The following is a 22291-nucleotide window of genomic DNA, read 5'->3' on the forward strand; positions in this document are numbered from 1 at the left end:
GAGTAATTCGGGAATACATTGTCCCAAGCAATGGATTCCCAGGAATGGGCAGTAAATGGGGGAGTAACTCGGGAATGCATTCTCTAGGCAATGGATTCCCAGGAATGGGCAGTAAATGTGAGAGTAACTCCGAAGTGCATTCTCCCAGGCAATGGATTCCCAGGAATGGGCAGTAAATGGGGGAGTAACTCGGGAATGTCTTCTCCAGGCAATGGATTCCCAGGAATGGGCAGTAAATGTGAGAGTAACTCCGAAGTGCATCCTTCCAGGCAATGGATTCCCAGGAATGGGCAGTAAATGGGGGAGTAACTTGGGAATGCATTCTCCCAGGCAATGGATTCTCAGGAATGGGCAGTAAATGTAGGAGTAATTCGGGAATACATTCTCCCAAGCAATGGATTCCCAGGAATGGGCAGTAAATGGGGGAGTAACTCGGGAATGCATTCTCCAGGCAATGGATTCCCAGGAATGGGCAGTAAATGGGGGAGTAACTCGGGAATGCATTCTCCAGGCAATGGATTCCCAGGTATGGGCACTAAATGCTGGCCTTGCAAATGATACCCAGGTCCTAAATGAATGATAATGGCTTTCAATGATACCAGTACTGATTATATCTTCATTACTGAGGGAGAAGAAAACTGGTTTCGGAAACTCGCTTATTTCTGATCATTGCCAAGTTTAACGTTACCACAGTCACCGTTTCACTGGTAACAAAACATATCCTAAAGTAATATTAGTCATTCCTTACTTTAAAAGCTGATAAAAATTGGAGCACCTATTAAATCCTTGTTTTGAATTCGTCCGTTTGCAATAGTGAATAAAAGCAGAATTCTTCATTCATTTAATTTCCACTTATCTGACATTTCCAATGTCTAGATAATTGAATACCCAATGGGACTTAGTAGTTTTATAGAGGACTCTTCACACTAATCAATGAAATCACAATGGAGTTTGTGCAAGAAACAACAAGTGTCCTGTGTCTCCTTTGTATAAACAGCTTTGAGAATTAAACAGCTTGCAGCACATTTTGCTTGTACAGACATGAAACCTAAAGCATTCCAGGAAGGATTTTTTGCCATCCCCGAACTAATACTTTCATTGTGGTTAAATCATACTTACCTGACTTTGTTAAGCTTATCTCCAAACCACAATTTCCTTCTTTTATACTACGCTTAACAGAGATTAAAATGAATAAGTTGAATCTTTTTAAGATCCCAATCAATAGAAACTTCCCAAATACTTTTTCCAGCTAATAATATTTAATCAGTTGCGGATGTGTGATTTCAGTCATTTGACTCATCTGCAACCATCTAACTATAGTCAGCTCACCTGTTGAGTTACTATTGGCCTTATTACCTATCGTTAATTATAATAGTTTGAGCTTATATTTTAACATACATTACTGGAAATTATTTACAAAAACAGCCCACATTTGTAGAGCAGCTTTAGAGTCAAAGTGATGTGCCTTCAGCCCAACAGGTCATTGCTGGGTAAGGTGCCTTCCTGAACTAATTACATTCGTTTATCTGTCCATTGACCTGTCTAAATATCTTTCAAAGTGTCCCTCAGCTTGTAGCACACACCCAGCACCCTCTGTGTGACAAGCTTGCCCCTCATCCCATTTAAATCTTTCATCTCTCACCTTAAAACTATGACCTCTATTTTTAGACTCACCTTATTTGGACTGTGGCTATTCATATTATTAATGTCTCTCCATAATTTTATAAACCTGTGCAAGGCCACCTTGCCATTGTACCAAGGGAAAGCAGTCAGAGTCTGCTCAGGCTGTACTCAAGCCCTTCAGTCCTGGCAGCACATTTGTGAACTATCTCTAGCTTTATCACATCCTACCTATAGTACAGTGAACAGAACTGCTCACAAAGTTCCATCAAAATCTAGCACATGGCACCCAACTCGTAACCATTGGCTTGGTTTAACTTTCCAAAGCGAATCACTTCACACTTATCTGAATTAAATTTCTTCTGCCATACCTTTGCTCACTTTTTCGGTTGATCTTAATCATTTTGATACCTTAGACAGTCCTCTTTGCTGTCCATCACACCACCAATTTTGTGACCCTACTGCACAGCAATGGTCACAGGCTTCCAGTTTCCAGTCCTGTAAAACAAACCTCTACAACGTTGAATCAAGCCAGTTTACTAGATCCCATGTGATCACACCTTCTGGACTGACCTACCCTGTCGGATCTTGTCAAAAGCTTTGTTCAAGTCTGTGTAGACAACATCTACCACCCTGTCCTTATTAATCTTCTTAGTCACCTCTTCAAAAGAATCAATCAAATTTGTAAGATATAATTTCCCTGCTGGTGATCCCTAATCAGTCTTTACCTTTCCAAATGTGGATGGATCCTGTCTTTCAGAATTTCCTCCAATAACATTTCCAACACTATTATAGGCTTACTGGCCTGTAGTTCCCTGGCTTGAACTTATAGTCCTTCTTAAATAAAGATACCAGTATTCTAGTACTTCACCCATTGTTAAGGAAACTGTAATATCTCCCCTTGCTTCCCACAATGTCTAAGGGTATACTTGGTCAGTTCCCAGGGATTTCTCTATCTTTATGTGTCTTTGAAAGCATATACATGAGGCGCTGCTTCAGGAAGCGGCATATATCATCAGGGATTATCCACGCCATGCACTTTTCTCTCTGCTGCCATTGAGGAAGAGGTACAGACACCAGAAGTCCCACACTACCTGGTTCAGAGACAGTTGCTTTCCTACAACCATCAAGCTGTTCAACCAATAAGCACAACCCTAACCCTAACCCTGCCTTTGTATTGAAACTGTCAATACGTTCGGATATGGCCAAATGCGGAGAAAGAGACACTGAAATATGTCAATAGTTCACAGACTTTACTGCACGCAATATTTTAAGGGAAAAGAAAACAATAAGCACTGGGCCAAACAGGGCCATTAACTAAAACTCTCAAATGGAAAACTAGATGCCAACACCATGGCTGAAAGGAATATCTAAATATTTGACGAGTACCACTAGTCTTCAGTGTCAGTCAACACAATAGTCCACTTTCTCAGGCAAGGCCAAATGCAAACAGGTAGCGTAATGTTGCTGTGGTTTGCTCGAGTCTCTACAAGCGTTGCAACGAAAAGAATTAAATACTGCCACAAATGAAATAATAATTAGCTGACATGTGCGTATTCACGAGTGCAGTTCCAGAATCTGCTGGACAGCCGAGTCCGTGGTTGTGACAGGAGCATTACCATGGACTTGGTCTCTAAATGAGTTTTCTTTGCACTGTTACCTTGTTTTGCACAGTCTTTTCATCACTGTCTTGTATAATCTATGTATAATTTATATATTTTTTGTGTTGTCTGAACCTATGTGTCTGTGATTCTGCTGCAGACATGTTTTCATTGTATCCGTATCTTGCTGTATTTGTGACAATAGATGTAACTTGACTCTAGGCAGCCAACACATCCTCCTTTGTAATATCAGTATGTTCAAAATGATAAAACTTCCCAAGGCACTTTAAGAGAGTGTTATCAGACACAAGTTTCCATTAGCCAGGAAGGGTGGTCAAATCAATTTGAATTTATTCTTATCCACACAAGTACGTGTATGCACATGTGTAATGCAGAGCTTACTCGTAGCAACATTATAGGCACATCACATTAGGGGTACGGCATTTAGAAGAAAGACATAAATTAAACATACATTACACAAGAATTCTACAAGAAAGAATATACCAAAAATTAAACAAAATCCATTATCACATGTCGCTCAGGGACTTGGACTATATATATCTGGTTTTTTGCGTGATTAGGTTTTTTGCTCGCTACTTTGAACGTGCTGTGTATGTTTTGCACCTTGGCCCCAGAGGAACACTGTTTCATTCAGCTGTTTTCATGTATGGTTGAATGATAATTACACTTGAATTTGATTTTTGATTTGATTTGATAATAGCACAAATAGTCAAATAGTGATTGGGGGTGTACAGGTTGGTTCAAGACTGAATGGTTGAGGGGAGGTAATTATTATTGAAGTAATTAATATGTTATGGTAAATTAGGTTAGTTTAGTAACAGCCCTAATGAAGTACTTTGGTCTGAAATGTCAACATTTTTTCCCTTCACAGACCCATTGAGTTCCACCAGCACAGTGTTTGTTGCTGAATGACAATCCAATGATCCACATACACCATTTTTGATGCTAGCTTATTTTTATTTCAGTTTTATTTTGGCAATTTAACATTTCAATTTGACCACTTGCCACAGCAGATTAAGAATGCATGATTTCAGATGAACAACTCAGCCTTCCAAAAACTCGTCCATTGTCTAAGTTATTCTGCAGCCATATCCTCGATGGCATGAGCACTTGGATCTAATTGTTGAGAGTTGCTGAAGCACTGTTGAAAGAGGATGTGCTGGATCTTTTGAAACATTTTGGTATAGGTAAGTCCTCGGGGGCAGATGAGATTTAGCCCAACTCCCTACGGGGAGAGGTTGCTGCACCTTTGGCAATGATCTTTGCATCCCCATTGGCCACAGGCGTAGTGCCAAAGGATTTGAGGGTAGCAGACAGGATCTCTTGGTTGCCACTCACTTCAACTGTCCTTCACATTCCCATTCGGATATGTCCATACATGGCCTCCGCTACTGCCATGATGAGGCCAAACTTTGGTTGGAGGAACAACACCTCATATACCATCTGGGTAGCCTCCAGCCCCTTGGTATGAACATCGAATTCTCCAACTTCTGTTAATTCCCTCCCTCTCCGTTCCCCCTTCCCACCTTCACTCTGTCTCCTCTTCTAGCTGCCTATCACCTCTCATGACTCTGCCTTCTTCTACTATCCATAGTCCTTTCCCCTTAGATTCCTTCTTCACCTCTCCTGCCTATTCCCTCCCTGCTTCCCCTCCCCCACCCCTTGATCTTTCCTCTGATTGGTTTTCCACCCTCCCCCCCACCTTCTTATAGGGCCCTTGCCCCTTCCTTCTTTAGTCCTGATGAAGGGTCTCAACCTGAAACGTTGACTGCTTCTTTCAACGGATGTTGCCCGACCTGCTGAGTTCATCCAGCTTTTTTGTACATCATGATTTGACCACAGCATCTGCAGTGTACTTTGTGTTTAGCAAATGTTATTCCTTTGTTCAAGAAAGATAATAGGGATAATTAGTTAGACTTACTTCAATGGTTGGCAAATGATTGGGAAGGATTCTTAAAGACAAGATTCATGTGCATTTGGAGAAGTTTAGTCTGATTAGGGATAGTTCGTATGGCTTTGTGAAAGGAATGTTGTGCCTCATGAGCCTGATTGAATTTTTGAGGAAATTTCAAAACATATTGATGAAGACAAAGCAGTGGATATGTATATAGCTTTTAGTAAGCCACGGTAGGCTCATTCAGAAAATCATGAAGCATAGGATCCAGAGAAACTTGGCTTTGTGGATCCAGAGTTGGCTTGCCCACAGAAGGCAGAGGGTGGCAGTAGGTGGAGCATATTCTGCCTGGAGGTCGGTGACCAGTGGTGCTCTGCAGGGATCTGTTCTAGGACCTGCGCTCTTTGTGATTTTTATAGGGGATTTAGGTGAGTAAGTGGAAGGGTGAGTTAGTAAGTTTATAGATTACATGCAGGTTGTTGATGTTGCAGATAGTGTAAAAGGTTGCCATTGGTTACAATAGGACATTGACTGGATGCAGAGCTGAGCTGACAAGTGGCAGATGGAGTTCAATCTGGAAGAGTATTAAGTGATTCACTTTGGAAGGTCAAATGTGAAGGCAGAGCACAGGGTTAGAGGCAGGATTCTTAGCAGTATGGAGGAACAGAGGGAATTTGTGGTCCATATCCATAGATATCTCGAAGTTGCTGCACAAGTTGATATGGTTATTAAGAAGTCTTATGATGTGATGGCTTTCTTGAGTTGAAAAGCTGTGAGGTAATCTTGCAGCTCTATAAACTCTGGTTAGATAAAACTTGGAATATAGTGTTCAGTTCTGGTCACCTCATTTAGGGAAGGATGTGTAAGTTTTAGAGAGGGCACAATGGTGACTTATCAGTATTCTGTCTGGATAAGAGAATGTGTTTTATGAGGATAGATTGAGCAAGCTAGGTTTTTTTTCTTTGAAGAGACGGGGAATGAGATTAGACCTGATAGTGGTGGATAAGATCTAAGAGGCACAGAAAGAGTGGACAGCCAGAGACTTGTTATCCCCAGGGCAGAAATGGCTAATACAAGGGGGCATAACTTTAATGTATTTGCAGGAAAGTATGGGGAGGGTGGGGTGCCAGAGGAAGCTGTTTTACACAGAGTGGTAGGTGTGTGGATAACAATTCTAGAGGTGGTGGTACATCCAGATACATTAATGACATTTAACAGCTTTTGGATGAAAGAAAAATGAAGGGGTATGTGGGACATAAGGATCTTGGCGTAGGTTAAAGTGTCAGCACAATATCGCGTGCCAAAGGGCCTGTACTGTTCTATATGTCAATAGTCCTAGCTTACATGGTGGACTTTGCCACTGATGTTTATGTGATACTCTCCAGAGTGTTGCTCAAAAAAGCTTCACAGTACAGTTAAATTATTCTTCAAAGTCAGGTGGAGAAGTGTATAGACACAACAAATCCAATATTCAGTACAGTCTGTATGGAAACAAGTCCCCAGAGGCCCCACTTGTTCTTATAACCTCTCCTCATTGAACGGTTAATTTCATACAGCTAAAATAACAGAATGACTCATGAGTGCATATGGCTAAGCCTGTTCTCAACAGCCACTATCCCTCTTCCACTACTATCACTGGCTTCCAGCACCACACGATGATTCATCCCAGGCTTTCAACCACCAAAGTTCTGGGATAAGTGGAGGAATGTTTCTGTTGAAGTTAGTCACGCCTACATATTTCTGAATGATGACCAATTCTATTCAGTGAGGAGCACTCCTGGATTAAATATTTCTGAATGGATACTTGTATTATTAGTCACTGATCCAGCTGGGTATCTGACCCAGCATTTGATGGACACTGGAATTAAGAAAGGAACTTCATGATGTGCCAGTTAGATGTTTTTGGACAATTAATCAAAGCTGCCTGAGTGTGGAGTAGAAATTCTGGAATTCATTGATTTAGAGAGGCATCTCAGTTTATTAGCACCCCAGCAGTGGCCTGAAGGACAAGGGCACAAAGAATGAAAAAGAATGAATGAATGAACAATTAGGAAAAAGCCTATGAGTCTGTCACTGTCCATTTCAATGCTTACAGTGTTTAAAGTGTCTTAGCCTAGTATGTTTGATTATTGCACCTGATGGCTGACTGAAGGCAGTTCTTGCCCCTTTTCCCAAGACTTGGGATATGTCTATGGCTGTAATTGGCTACATTTTGGTTTTGACAGCTATTCGCCATCAATACAGGGGTAGTGTAAACTAAATATATTACCATACAATAGGAATCTTAAATTCCTTGGATGTCAGTAAAATAGAAACACCATTGAAATTATCACAGGGAAAAAAAGTTGAACAAACGTCAGTTGAACAATGTAATCAAAATCAAGAAAGAATACTGGGGTCATTGGAAAAGTATTTCATTGTCACAAAGAGAGTGTAAAAAGTGATTAGTAGGTAATATATATGAAAATATATAATACATTAAAACAGAAAAAAGGAAAAGGTATAACTTGCTGTAAAAATTCAAGAAAGAGTTTACAATTCTTTTGTAAGCAGAGGTTGCAACCAATGTACAGAATGAATACCTTAGATTATGCAACCCAAGTAGGCAGTAGGGAGAGAGGGTCACTAACATTAAAGATTAAGATTAGCTTTACTTGTCATATGTAAATTGAAACATACAGTGAAATGTGTCATTTGGATCAGGTCAAATCAGTTAAGACAAAAATATATATAAAGCAACAAGTCATATCCTTCAAAATCCATTAGTCTATGTATGTGGAAACATGCAGATGCTGGAAAAATGAAATAAAAACAAAATTCTGCATCAAAATTCTGCATCTGATCAGGCAACATCCATGGAAAGCAAAATAAAATTAACATTTCAAGTTGAAGATCCTCCATCAGTATTTAAAACTGATTGGATGCTGAAGGTGGAAAGGACTGGGATCACAAAAATTCTGCTAATAAACTTTTTACCTCTCTTAGATACAGGAGTGATGGCAGTGGACTGGAAGACTATAAAACTATCAAAAATGGGGAAAGCAAACACTTGCTAACTGTAAGTTAATCATTCTAAGGTCACTGGTAAGAAAACTAATAAAGATCATTCACAGAGCCAAAATTTCACCAGGAGCAGTGGGAGAAACAGTCAACATGGAGTTGTTCACAGAAAATTATTTCTGATAATCGTAATTGAGTTCCTTCATGAAGTACTCTGGAAGCTTAGTGAACATTTTGGAAATTAGATTGTGTTATGGAATTTCAGAAGTTTTTTTAGTAAATTAAATAACATCAGGCTTAATTTACAAATAAGCATGGCACAGTTAACAGTAATTTTGGGTCTGATATAGATTAAAGGAAGGGAGGCAGTAGATAATGATGAGCAGATGTTGCTCCGATAGTAGATACATCATCAGTGTGATACCACAGGCTGACATCAGGGCCATGGTTTTATATGTACCGTAAGTGACCCAGAAATTAATAGTAGGAAAAGAACAAGTCTGGAATACTTTGCCTTGTAAATAAAACCACAGAATACTGGTATAAGAAGCCATGTCATTTGAAGAGGCGATGTGTGTTAACAATGCGGCATGCTCCATAATAATGGGTTAAGGTGGCCTCCCAGAGGAGAGCTGCAGGAAAATTCTAGTCCAAAGCCCCACAGTGGGCAATGTGGATAGAAAGGTAGAAAGCAAAACTGGGGAAGTTATAAGTGTCAGGAATTCTATCTTAAAGGGGTCAGATAGGCATTCCTCTGGCTGCAAAAGATACTTAAAGTTCAAAGTAAATTTATTATCAAAGTACATATTCGACCCTATGATTGCTTTTCTTGTGGTGGTGCTCAGTGAATCCTCCAGTCTACTATGCTGGCTTGAGCTAGAATAAGGATATCTGAAAGAAGCTGCAGGAAGGGGAGGTCGAGGTTTAAACGGTAGGAAAAGGGATGGGATGAGTTTAGACCGTTAGGTACATGGTCAAAAAGCAGGATCTTAAAGGTTGGAATTTCTGGGTTGTCTCCTGTGCCATGAGCTGGTGAGTATAGCAGAAGAAGGATAGAGATTTATTTCCTCTGAGAGAAGAAGTTTCTATGTACCTCAGTTTAAAATTGTTCCTTATTTTGTAGCTTGTTCCAGGCTCTCTCACAAGTGAAAGTGTCTTAGCATCTCCCCCTTAGGACTGTTTATATTTCAGTAAGGGTACTTTTCATTCTTCCATCCTCCAAGGAATACAGAGCCAGACTGCCTTTCCTTTCTTGAGAGGATGACCCACTAATCCCAGGTGTTAACGTGATGAATCTCCTTTGGACTGCTTCTAGTGCTACCAAATCCTTTTAAGGGAAAAGGTTGAAAACTAGGCCCAATATTCCAGAAGTGGCCTTGTCAATAACTTGCCCGACAAAATTTCCCTTTACATTAACTCCAACTCCTTAATTTTTGCTTTCTTGCCTATGTATTGTACCTGCCTGCTAATTTGTTCTGATTTGAACATGTAGAGCCCTCTGAATTTCACTTAGATTCTTCATTTAGATAATAGTTCACCTTTTCATTCCTTTTACCAAAGTGAATAACTTCATCTTCCCCTCCCACTGAATTCCACCATTTTGTGCACCATAGGGCCGAGGTGGCACCGGATTGCATAGAGGGAAAGAAAGTTTAAAAGAAGCAAGCACGGGCAATCAGCTCATCTTGCAGGCTACAGTCCTGAACAGACACCAGGTTGTGTAGAAGGGAGAGAGATTTTAAAAAATGCAAGCGGGGGCAATCAGCACATTTTGTGTGTTATTGTCCCAAGGAGACAAAGGATTGCAGAGAGTGAGAGAGAGTTTAAAAGAAGCAAGTGGGGGCAGTCCTGAAGAAACTCTGGATTATGTAGGAGAGGGAGTTTAAAAGAAGCAAGCAGGAGCAGTTGGCATATTATGTTCCTAAGGAGACAATGGATTACGCATAATTAGGCACCAATAAAAAGAAGTTAGGTTTATGAGAAGCAGCCATAGTGGGAGTGGACCAGCGATGGAGTGGGGAGCAGTAAGGAGATGTTTTAATAAGTTATTTTTTCTTTCTTCCTTATTGCACATTTAGAGCAGTGGGGATGCCAGACAAGATATGGAAATACTTCTGTTGAGGGATGTAGGAAGGCAGGGAGACCTCCAGTGTTCCTGATGGCTACTTATGCAAGAAGTGCAACTAGCTGCAGCTTCTAACAAACCATCAGAAGAAGTTGTAGCTGGGAATGGATGAAATTTGGATCATTTCAGGGGCTGAGGGGTTGATAGATAGGACATACAGGGAGGTAGTTACACCCAGGGTGCATGACACAGGTGACCATCAGGAGGAGAAAAGGGGATAGACAGCCAGTGCAGAGTACCCCGGTGGCCATTCCCCTCAACAACAGGTATACCTCTTTGGATACTGTTGGGGCAGAGGAAAATCACAGTGGTCAGGTCTCTGTAACTGAGTATGGTTCTGTGACTCAGAAGGGAAGGGGGAAAGTTGTAGTGATAGGGGATTCTTTGGTTAGAGGAACAGAAAGGAGGCTCTGTGGATGAGAACGAGAATGAGATTTTTGGATGGTTTGTTGCCTCCGAGTGCCAGGGTCAGGTTATTTCAGACTGAGTCTACAGCATTCTTAAGTGGGAGAGTGAACAGTCAGACGTTGTGGTCTATGTTGATACCAATGCCATGGGTAGCTTGGGTGATGAGGTCCTGCAATGTAAGTTCAGGGAGTCAGATGCTAAGTTAAAGGGCTGTGATCTCGGGGTTGCTACCCATGCCAAGTCCTAGCAAGGCCAGAAATTGGAAGATCATACAATTTAACATGTAGCCAAGGTGTTAGTGCAGGGGAAACGGCTTCAGATTTTTGGATCATTGTGCTCTCTTCCAAGGGACGGTTTGCACCTGAACTGGTGGGGGATTAATATCCTAGTGGGAAGTTTTGCTAGTGCTGCATGGGGAGGTTTAAACTAAAGTTTAAACTTTGCACATGGGAAAGTATGGGTCCCCCATACAGTAAAAGGACAGGGAAGGAGCATATGAAGTACCTGAAGAGCACAAGAACTGCAAGAAGGCTAAAATAAGACATGAGGTTGCTCTAGCAGACAAGGTGAAGAAGAACCCCAAAGGCTTCTGCAGAAGTATTAAGAGCAAAAGATAACAAGGGACAAAATTGGTCCTCTGGAAAACCTGCACATGGAGCCAAAAGAGATGTGGAAGATTTTAAGTGGATTATTTTTCATTTGTATTTACCTGGGAAATGGACACAGAGTTTATAGATGTGAGGCAATGCAGCAGCGAGGTCATAGGTCTTATACAGATTACAGAGGAGGAGATGTTTGCTGTCTTGATGCAAATTAGAGTGGAATAATCCCCAGGGTCTGGCAATGTGTTCCCTTGGACCTTGTGGGAGGCTAGTGCAGAAATTGCTGGGGTCCTGGCAGAGATACTAAAAACATCCTTAGTCACAGGGGAGGTGCCATAGGATTGGAAAATAGCTAATGTTGTGCCTTTGTTTAAGATAGGCTCTAAGAACAAGTCAGGAAATTGTGGGCTGGCGAATCCAGCATCATTAGTGGGAAAGTAATTGGAAGGTACTCTAAGGGACTGGATATATAAGTATTTGGATGGACAAGAACTGATTAGGGATAGACAAAGACTGATTAGCAATAATCAACATGGATTTGTGCATGATAAGTTGTGTCTAACTAATCTTATAGAGTTTTTGGAGGAAGTTACCAGCAAAGTTGATGAAAGCTAGGCAGTGGACATTGTTTACAAGGACCTTAGCAAAGCTTTTCACAAGGCTGGCATGGGAGGTTGGGCAAGAATATTCAGTGGCTTAACATTCAAGATGAGATAGTGAGCTGGATTAGACATTGGCTTCATGGAAGTAGCCAGAGTGTAGTTGGTTGCCTCTCTGGCTGGAGGCCTGTGACTAGTGGAGAGCTGCAGGGATCAATGCTGGGTCCTTACTGTTCATCATAGAAACATAGAAAACCTACAGCACAATACAGGCCCTACGGCTCGCAATGCTGTGCTAAACATGTCCTTACTTTAGAAATTACCTAGGGTTACCCATAGCCCTCTATGTCATCTATATCAATGATCTTGATGATAATGTGTTTAATTGGAAAAGCAAATTTGCAGATGATACCAAGATCGGCGGGTGTAATGGATAGTGAGGAAGACTATCAAAGCTTGCAGTGGGATCTGGGCCACCTGGAAAAATGGGCTGAAAGATGGCAGATGGAATGTAATGCAGACAGTTGTGAGGTATTGCACTTTGATAGGACCAACCAGGTTAGGCGAGTGGTAGGGCACTGTGGAGAGTGGTAGAACAGCGGGATCTGGGAATACAGATAGATAGTTCCTTGAAATTTGTGTCACAGTTAGATAGGGTCCCAAAGAAAGCTTTTGACACATTGGCCTTCTTAAATCAATGGATTGTGTACATGAATTGAGAAGTTACGTTGAAATTTTTCTAAGACGTTGATAAAGCCTAATTTGGAGTATTGTGTGTAGTTTTGGCCACCTACCTACAAGAAAGATTTAAATAAGATTGAAAGAGTTCAGAGAAAATTTACAAGGGTGTTGCCGGGACTTGAGGACGTGACGTATAGGGAAAGGTTGAATAGGTTAGGACTTTATTCCTGGGATGTAAAAAGTTGAGATTTGATAGAGGTATGCAGAATTATGAGGGGTATAGATAGGGTAAATGCAAGCAGTCTTTTTCCACTGAGGCAGGGTGAGACTAGAATTACAGGTGAAGGGTGAAAGGTGAAATGATTAAGGGGAACATGAGGGGCGGCTTCTTCACTCATAGGGTGGTGAGAGTGTGGAAAGCACTGCCAGTGCTTTTAATAGAAGTCTGGGTAGGTACAGTACATGGATGGGAAGAGTACAGAGGACTACGTTGCCGGTGCAGTTTGATGACACCAGGCAGATTAATGGTTTAGAACAGACTAGATTTGCAAAAGTTTGTTAGTGTGCTGTAGTGTTCCATGACCCTATGATTCTAAGTGTCAGTTTTTGTCCAAAAACAATTTAAATCCCATTGCGGAAACACTATGTTCTGAAAAGGACCCATCTATTCCAACTTTTTTTTCTCTATTTGACAGCCAGTTTTCAAGCTGGCCAGAGTGGGTAAGCACAACATCCTTCTTTCCCTGAAAACATTAATGAACCAAACACTGTTTGTTTTTATTTGGTGCTTTCATTGCTTCACTTTCTCTTTTAATTCTAATTTGCTTTATTTAATAATATGGATTTGAAGTGCTGTAGATGCTGTGATGCTGTGTAAACTCATGCCCCTGGGTGAGCAGTCTGGATCTCTGGCTGCCAGTTCAGAGCTGAACTGCTGCAACACCTGCTTTTTCTTGGGAAATAACTAATTTACATGCTTATGGAATAAATCTTCGTGCCAGACTAGAATAACTGGATTCAAGGACTTACAAGATAATGTCATTCTATGATAAATTTAGATGCCTTGAAATTCATTTTTACTTTATTGATGGTAAATACATGCAATATTGCTGTGACAGTGTATTATACCCTGCCTCTGAAATTCAGTCCCAGCAAATTCAAGTGTTGCTGTTCCTGTAAGGTGCATTTGGAACCACTGAACAGCGATGGATTTCTTGGTGAGAATGTTTTTTTCTAATTAAGCTCTTCACTGAGTAACATTTTGCCCTTTGCTGGGCATCTTTCAAATTGTGATGTACAGCACCAGAGTCAGGCTCTGGAACTGAGACTGACATCTGTGAAACGGTGAAGCAGGGGCTCAGTAAATCAATGCAGTATGTATGTATGTCAAAGTGTCTTAGTATCATTCTGTTAAGGGGGGTCTAGTATTGAGGTCATGAATTCTCATTCCAGCTAAAACGTATCTATACAGACCTGAAACATCATTTTCTTCAGTTTGTGTTCATTAACTGCTTCATGACATCAATGCCAGACCCTATTGTAACACCTCAGTGCCATTTGTGTACCCCAACCCTATTTCTCTTGATTCCATTAGTATTCAAAAGTCTATTGATCTCTGTCTTAAATGTATTCAATGACTCCACATCCCTTCTGAGCAGAGGATTCTGAAGCCTCCCTTCCCTCTGGGTGAATATATTTCATGTTATTCCCAAATAGATATCCATTATTCTGAGGCAGTGACCCTGCTTCTGAGAACCCGGCTAGAGAAATCATTTATCCTGTCCAGCCCTGTAAGAGTTTTGATTGCTTCAGAGAGATCATCTCTCATCCTTCTAGACTCAGTAGAGCATAGGCATGTTTAGCTTAATGGGACAAACCCCACTTCTGAAGACGTGGTAGGCTGGGAAGCCTTCTGCCATTAGATTTCAGATTGCTGAGTGGTCCATGAATCCATGAACACTACCTCACCATTTCTCTTTTGCACTATCAGTCCATCGATCCATCTACCTATCTATTTTTTGTGACTTGTAGTCATTTTTATAAGACATAAAACTGTACTGCTGCCACAAAACAATAACTGTCACGACCCGCTGTAGGTCAGTGATAATAGACAGGATCCTGATTCCGACTTGTACACAGCATTGCCTCACAATGCTGCTTTAAAATGCACTTACCCTTATAATCAAATCCTCTTGCGTGAAGAATTTCTTCACTCAAAGGGTAAGGTCTCTTTTAAGTTTTTTGCTGTTGAGAGTTGTAGAGGCTCAATGATTCAGTTCATTCAAAACAAAACAGGTCTCTAGATATTAAGGGAATCAAGGGTCAGGGATAGTATGAGAAAAGGTTGAAGTAAAGTATCAGCCATGATTTTGATAAATGATGGAGCAAGTTTGAAGGACCAAATGATTACAACAGCTTCAAATTCTTATATTCTTGTGTTCTAATGCTACCTTTAACCCCTCATATTTGCAAGGGCTGGACCATTTTCCCTGGATTAGGTTTTTTTCCCTGTCATAAAGGAAATATTTATTGAAAACTATTTATTACAAGACCCTAATTTCAGATTGTATAAAATCACTTTCAATTTTTTTTTTAATTTTTAGTGCTCTTTCTCAATTAAAGAACAGATAAAGCCAAATTTACAAATGAAATTTCTAGTTTCTATATTAGACAGGTGTATGGGATGTGAAAATGGTTGTTGTGATGTGTCTAGTGTGGTAGTGTAGTGAGTAGTGCTTGTTGCTCTCAATTTTACCTTCCACCACAGTCTCATGGAAAGGAAAGCCAAATGTGCAAGTTTCTCCCTGCCAGTACATAGCTTCTTCAACAGCAAGTCTTGTGTAGTGCCTCCTCGTTGACAACACACAGAAACTGAATGCCTTTCAGACTCTGGCTAAGCTACAGAGTACAGGAAGGAGGTCTGGCCCCTGCGCATGCAGCCCATCAGCGTGTTGACCCGTCCCGATGCTCGTGAACCAGATCCCCCCAGCTACGAGTAAATAGCCCCACTGCCTTATGGGCAGAATTGGGAGAGACAAAGGCTACGGGAGTAAACCCAGATAGAAAATCCAGAGTGGAGCTCCTAAGGGGGCTGTATGTCATTCAACATTCTTCTGGCAGCACCTGCAGCCAAGCTGGTGCTAAACATATTGCTTCAGAAGCTTTGCGTTGGACTGCACTGGTGAGGCTGAGAGGGGGATCTTGATGACTGGGCATCTCAGGATCTCCATACCCTGTGCCCAGGCTTGTGATGATGATGATGGACATCACCCATTGTCCTTCGAGACAGACAGGTGCCACGAGGTGATACATTTTGATAGGAAGGATCTGGAGAGACAGCATAGATTGAATGGAATGGTTCAAAAGGGTCAGCAAGAACAGAGAATTGTGGGTGTTCACGTGTGTAAGTCATTGCAAGTGGAAGGACGTGCTGAAGGAGTGTTGAGTGAAGCTTTGTGGAGTGTTTTCTCCTTGGAGCAAAGAAGATTGAGAGGAGACTGAAAAGAAGTGTAAATAGTAATGACAGATTCAAATGGGATAAATTCTCTGGTTGGAATCAATCAGAAAGTTTGGAATTGCTGGATTCAGATACAGGCATAATGCAGCCCAGATTCCCCACGCACTTAAATAGATAAATGTAGGCAATGAAACTCTTGAGATTTCTCAGGATATTTAGCCCAAATTCCACATAATGCGAAGCATATTCAGGTAATACAATGCCTGTTTTGAATGGTACCAGCCATTGGAAAAAAAATCAAAACTAAAGGATGATTTGATTTTTGTTTTACATTCGAGGTATATGGATTAAAGGATAGTTTGAGTTAAGATGCAATTCAGGATGATAAACCAATTTTAGAGATTATAGTGCAGATTGCTGAAGGAACATCAGTATTAATGGAAGTTAAAGGCTCCTGCATGACCTGTAAAATCCAAAGCTTGAGAAGCGCTCCATGGTAGTATTTTCCTAGCTACACTCTGACATTACCTCCTTCATGGAGTCAACCTACAGTTCAACCTGACACAAGGACAATGACCACTTGCATTTCAATGGAGACGAAGAGTTGCCTGGAAGGAAGTTAAGTATTAGACAATCTTCAGCTTCTGAATTAATAGAGTTTAGTTAATTTCTTAGAAACAAATACTGCAGAAAGTTTAAATAGAGCTGTTCCATTGGAAACTACAGGCAGCTAGATTTAGCTCAATGTGCCTGTATGTCAGGAGCATTCAATGTTCTCTGCAGTTCTAACAGCAAGCTAAGCTGGTGGAATAGACTGCAGTTCTATGGGTAGAGATTCCTCTAGTCCGCTTGTGCAGTGAGGTCTTCATATAGTGTTGGAAATCTCCAGTCAGCATCAGAGTGGCTTCCAACAGCACAACCAGACAAGACAATGTAGTATCTACCCTGTAGATCAGCAACAAGCATAAGAGGCTCCCCGCTGGCAACAATTACAGTTGAAATATTATTCCATTGCCGAAAGAAAAGAAAAGGCTTCATATGTGCACCTTTGCAATTTGAAAAGCTTACAGCCAAAGAAGTGTTTTTAAAAAGTAGTTACTTATAATCCAGGAAACTAGTAAGTCAATGTGCATATGGCAAGACCAACCAACCTTATTGCGACAAGGAATAGATAATTTTCCTTAATGATACTGATTAAAGGATAAATATTGTTCAGGCAGCAGAGATAACTCTCTATTTTTCTTTGCAACATGCTATCACAAGTTATACAACCACCCCAAAACCAGTTGGTCCTTGCCTCTGTTTGGCCCATAACCTTCTAAATCTTTGTTCTATGTACCTTTCCAACTATCCTTTAAAAGTTGTGATTGTACCTGCCTGAACCATTTCCCTTACAGCTCTTGAGCTTTCTCAGGAGACCTAATTTCATACAATGAGAAAGATACGATCTTCTATGTAAAACAGTTATCCCCAAGTTTCCATTAATATTTTTCCTTCCCTTCTTAAACCCAAGCCCTTTAGTTCTGAATTCCCCAACCCTGGGAAAAACACTGAGGGCATATGCTTCTCATGATTTTATACCCAGCTGCCTTCTACATTTTTCAAAGAAAAATGTTCCAGCCCTTCCAACCTCTTCCTATAATTCAGTCCCTTAAATCCCGGCAACATCCCTGAAAAGCTTTTCTTCACTCTTTCCAGTTTAATAAACTATTTCCGCGAGCAGGGTGACTAAAACTGAATATGATACTCTGAAGTGTGGCTTCATACCTGAAGGTGCCAACTGTGACGAAGCGGCATCCCCTTGGTTCTGAATCAGTCAGTGAATTTCAGTACACGTCCTCCCGTTCTGAAATGAAGCGATGGACCACTCCCTCATGAACCATTGCTGACTCAGCCTCTACTTGTGCCAATTGTTAGAAGGCAGATCTACTCATTACATTTTACATTCTTTAATTCATAGACTCACAGATTTTTCATTTTCAAATACAGGTATTCAGTCTACTTCCAAAAAATGCTCTAAACCTAAGGAGCCATCTGGTCATAAAAAAATTGATCCTGCTTATTAACCATGAAGCTTGTCGGTACAAGCAATGTAGTTGAATCCTAGCTTTCCATAAACATATTGATTCTGCAGGTGCGGGAAATCTTGCGCAACATCCATAAAATCCCGGAGAAGCTCAGCAAGTCAGGCAGTATCTATGGAGGGGGATTAACATTTGATGTTTCGGGCCGAGACCCTTCATCAGAACTGAAATGGGAGGGGACAGAAGCTAGGAAAAGATGGTGGGGAGAGGGTAAAGATTACAAACTGGCAGATGATAGATAAGATCAAATGAGGGCCAAGGTGGGTGGGCTGCCTGACTTGCTGAGTGGAACAAACATTTGATGCATGTTGCTCAAATTCCAGCTCAGTTGGCATTTTTCAATCTGATTTGTATATTTTGTTTGAAATTTCATCTATTAATTTAATTTTTAAAATCTTCGTAACAGGCAGGAAAAAGCCTGAGGTATACACAAGAATAAATATGTATACAGTGAATTTAATTTTCCTAAAATGAATTGAGCATTACCCAGAGAGGTTCACTGTAGCCAGGTCTGCATAGTTGTTACACTTTGGAGAAGACATTGACAGCCCTTGAGGAATCTAACTGAGGAATCACAACAGCTTCACTTCTGGGTGATCTTCTCACGGCTATTCCCAACTGTAGGCCTTGGCTGATGCTATTGTTTTGTTTTGGCAGTGTGAGCTGTGCTGTGGGATGTGGATGAAAATTACAGGTTTCCCAAGAACACAAGAGTATAAGAATTAAGATAAGAATAGCTATCTGGTCTTTTGAGCTTGATCTGCCTTTCAGCAGGATTTTGGAAGATCTATCTCAAAACCATTGTCCGGCACTGTTACTACATCCCCTGATTCCCTTAATATTCAAAAATCCCATCAATTTCTATTTTAAATGAACAGAGAGGCTGAGCCTTCACAATCTCCTGAAACTGACTCCTTCTTACTCCTTCCCCTCAATCAGAGAAATCATCGTCCTTGCATTCAGAGGAACTCAATGAGTCAAGCAGCAGCAGTGGGCCAGGAAAGGAATGGTTAATGTTTTAGGCTGAAATCCTTCAGCAGGTTGTTCATTCTCCAGATCTCATCATCTGCAGTCCCTTGTGTCTTCCCTTCATTCAGACCATCAAGACCTAACAAGTTTGTAAACTTCAATGAGATTTCTTCTCATTCATCTAAAACTCTACAAAATGCGGTTACAGCCTATACGTGGGACGGGCCAGCCATCTGTAGAATTCGTTTCCTGGTAGTTCAGCAGCTTCAACTTTATTTTTACAAGTCAATTATCAATATTAGGTAAACAGCACTTGGGGCACGCAGATTGTGTGAGATAGATTTTATTTGTGAAAGAAATAGACAATGACCATACAGATATTATGGGAAATACTATATAAATCTGTTGGATAAGTTAGTCATTATGCTCACAAATATAAACACTCAATCTCATTGTCTCTCCTATTCTCTTTGATTAATTAGGATGCTTGTCTGACATACGGTATTGGATGAGCTAGAATTTCCACTGGCTATATAGAGGCACAGGCACTGAGCCAGATGGAGCTCTGGTGTGGTTCCATGTGGAACAGCTGCATCCCCACCCTCTGACATTCAGTGCTTCTTCCACTTCCATGTTTGTGCTCTGTAACCCAGAAGCTGGAGATGCTTTGGAGGCCAGATACAATTATATCTGGTCTTGTGGTGCACTGAGTCAAGTACAGGAGCAGGTCTGGATCATGCTGTATTGAGGGGCTGAATGGACGTTGCACCCAACCATAAAATTAGTATTCAACAGGTTCTGTGAAACAGCAAGTTTAGATTGAGTTTTAATTTTTTCCTTTTATTTACCTTTATAATTAGCTTACATTATTTGAACCAAACTTATTTGTTGTATTTTTAAAATTCATTTTTAAGAGAGTACTGAAGACTGACAGGATGGTGTGGTCCCAGGGAAAGGACCTCAGGATGGTTGCCTGGCTGCCACTCACGGTTTGCTCCACCTCATACTGGGGCAACAGAGTGGAGGCATCCAGTTATTGTAACCATAGTGGATATTGCAGGTAGGCAAAAAGGGACATGGGCCAAGTCAAGGATGATCAGTGCTAAGTTCCTTGCACCCATCACTTCTGTGTTTACTTTCTGATATCGAAATCCAGTCTGTAAATATCTTATCTTAGAATATTCATTTGTCTTTTCAAATCCACCTACCTTTCCCTCACCCTATTGCAACAACTCTTTGAACTTGTCTTATCAAACCTGCATGAATTCAAGCTTCCCTGTCTTTTCAGCCTCCTTCAGCATTTCAAGTCCTCAAGTTCTCTGTACTTCTCCATTTCTTTTCACCTTCCACAATTTTATCCAGGCCTGCCTTACTCATCTTTGTTCTCTTTCTATATCTCTCAGCCTTTCCATCTCATTTACCTTTCTTCCTCTGTAAAAACTACTCTCAAACCAAGTTTTTCCTGATGTGACCTTAAGTGATTTATATTCATCTTAAGTTAATTGTCTCTGCTGTTCTGCATTTAGTATATCTTGTATGTTGAAAAGTTAAATTTTCTTGGCCATTTACTTGTAAACCTGGCCAAGAAGTATGCTGAGATTCCTCAGGGACTATTGCCCAGTAGCACTCCCTCTACTGTGATGAAGTGCTTGAAGAGGATGGTGAATGGTAGAATTAACTCTTGCCTGAGCAAAGATCTGGAACCAGTTTGCCTATGTCCACAATAGGTCTACAGTGGATGCAAAGATACTGGCTCCCCACTTGGCCTTGGACCACATGGACAACAGCAGTACCTGCATCAGGCAGCAGTTTATGGATTACAGCACAGTGTTCAATACCATCATTCCCTCAGTACCAATCAACAAGCTGCAAAGCCCAGGCCTCTCATCTCCGCCTCTCGCTGACAATCAACACAGAAGCACTTCAAGGATGTGTGCTTAGCCTGCTGCTTTAGGCACAGCTCAGATGGCATCTATAAATTTACCTATGGCACCAGCTGTTGGTGAAATCTCAGCTGGTGACAAGGAGGGGTACAGGAGTGAGACAGATCATCTGGTTGAGTAGAGGTTCAACAACGTTGCACAGAACATCATTAAAGCCAAGGAATTGATTGTGAACTTCAGGAAGGGGAAAATCGGAAGAACACACAGCAGTTCTCGTTGAGCAGTCTTCAATGAAAGTGGTGACCAGCTTCAAGTTCCTGGGTGTCAAAATCTCTGAAGATCTATCCCGGGCGAACATATTGATGCAATTATGAAGAAGGCATGCCAGCAATTATATTTCATTTGGAATTTGAGGGGATTTGGTATACCACCTAAGACTCTAACAAATATCTACAGATGTAATGTGGAGAGCAATCTGACTGGTTGCATCACTTCCTGGTATGGAAGTGTCAATGCACAGGCTCAGAAAAAGCTGAGGAGTTAGAAACTCAGCCGGCTCCATCAAGGTACTAGCTTCTCCATCAATTTCTCACAGTGTTTGTTTCACATCTCCACTTAGATTTCCCATGCATTGGTATTTTGTGGCACTTCTCTTTCCAGCATTAGCTTCCCCTCAAGGAGGCGATATCCATCATTAAAGTCCTTTACCCTCCAGGATATGCTCTCTACTCATTATTACCATCAGACAGGGAGGTACAGGAACCTCTCAATATTTTAACTTAGTTTCCTCTTCCTTCAGACTTCTAATCTGTCCATCAACCCATGAATATTATTTCACTGCTTTCCCCTCATTTTGCACTAATTTATGGTAATTTTTATGTGTTGCACTGTACTGCTGCCACAAAACAACAAACTTCACAACGTACAGAACGTCAGTGATAACGATGTTGATTCTGATTTGGAAGTGTTATGCTGACAAGTGCTTTGCTGCATACTGAGGATATGGACAATATATAAATGTGAGTTATTAAACATGTTCTTCTATCTTGAAAATATACCAGTTCTGCAGTTTAATAGTGTTCATCGTTCCGATTGCTCTCTAGAAGCATGTGTGTAGAGATCCTGGAAATGCAGTTAGCAGCATGGGGAGGTGAGAAGGAATTGCAGTGATTGTGAATGCTGCTAAATATACTGCCAATGGCTTTGCCTTTGATTGTTCAACTAGATTGTTCCAACACAGAAGTGCCCAAGTTTTATTTATGAAACAGCACCTTCCAAACTTACAATCTGTACATATGTCCAGCATAAGTTCTATACTTAAACATTACAGTGCCAGTTATTTTAATA

Source organism: Hypanus sabinus, chromosome 6 (assembly GCF_030144855.1).
Source record: "Hypanus sabinus isolate sHypSab1 chromosome 6, sHypSab1.hap1, whole genome shotgun sequence".
NCBI classification, from domain to species: Eukaryota; Metazoa; Chordata; class Chondrichthyes; order Myliobatiformes; family Dasyatidae; genus Hypanus; species Hypanus sabinus.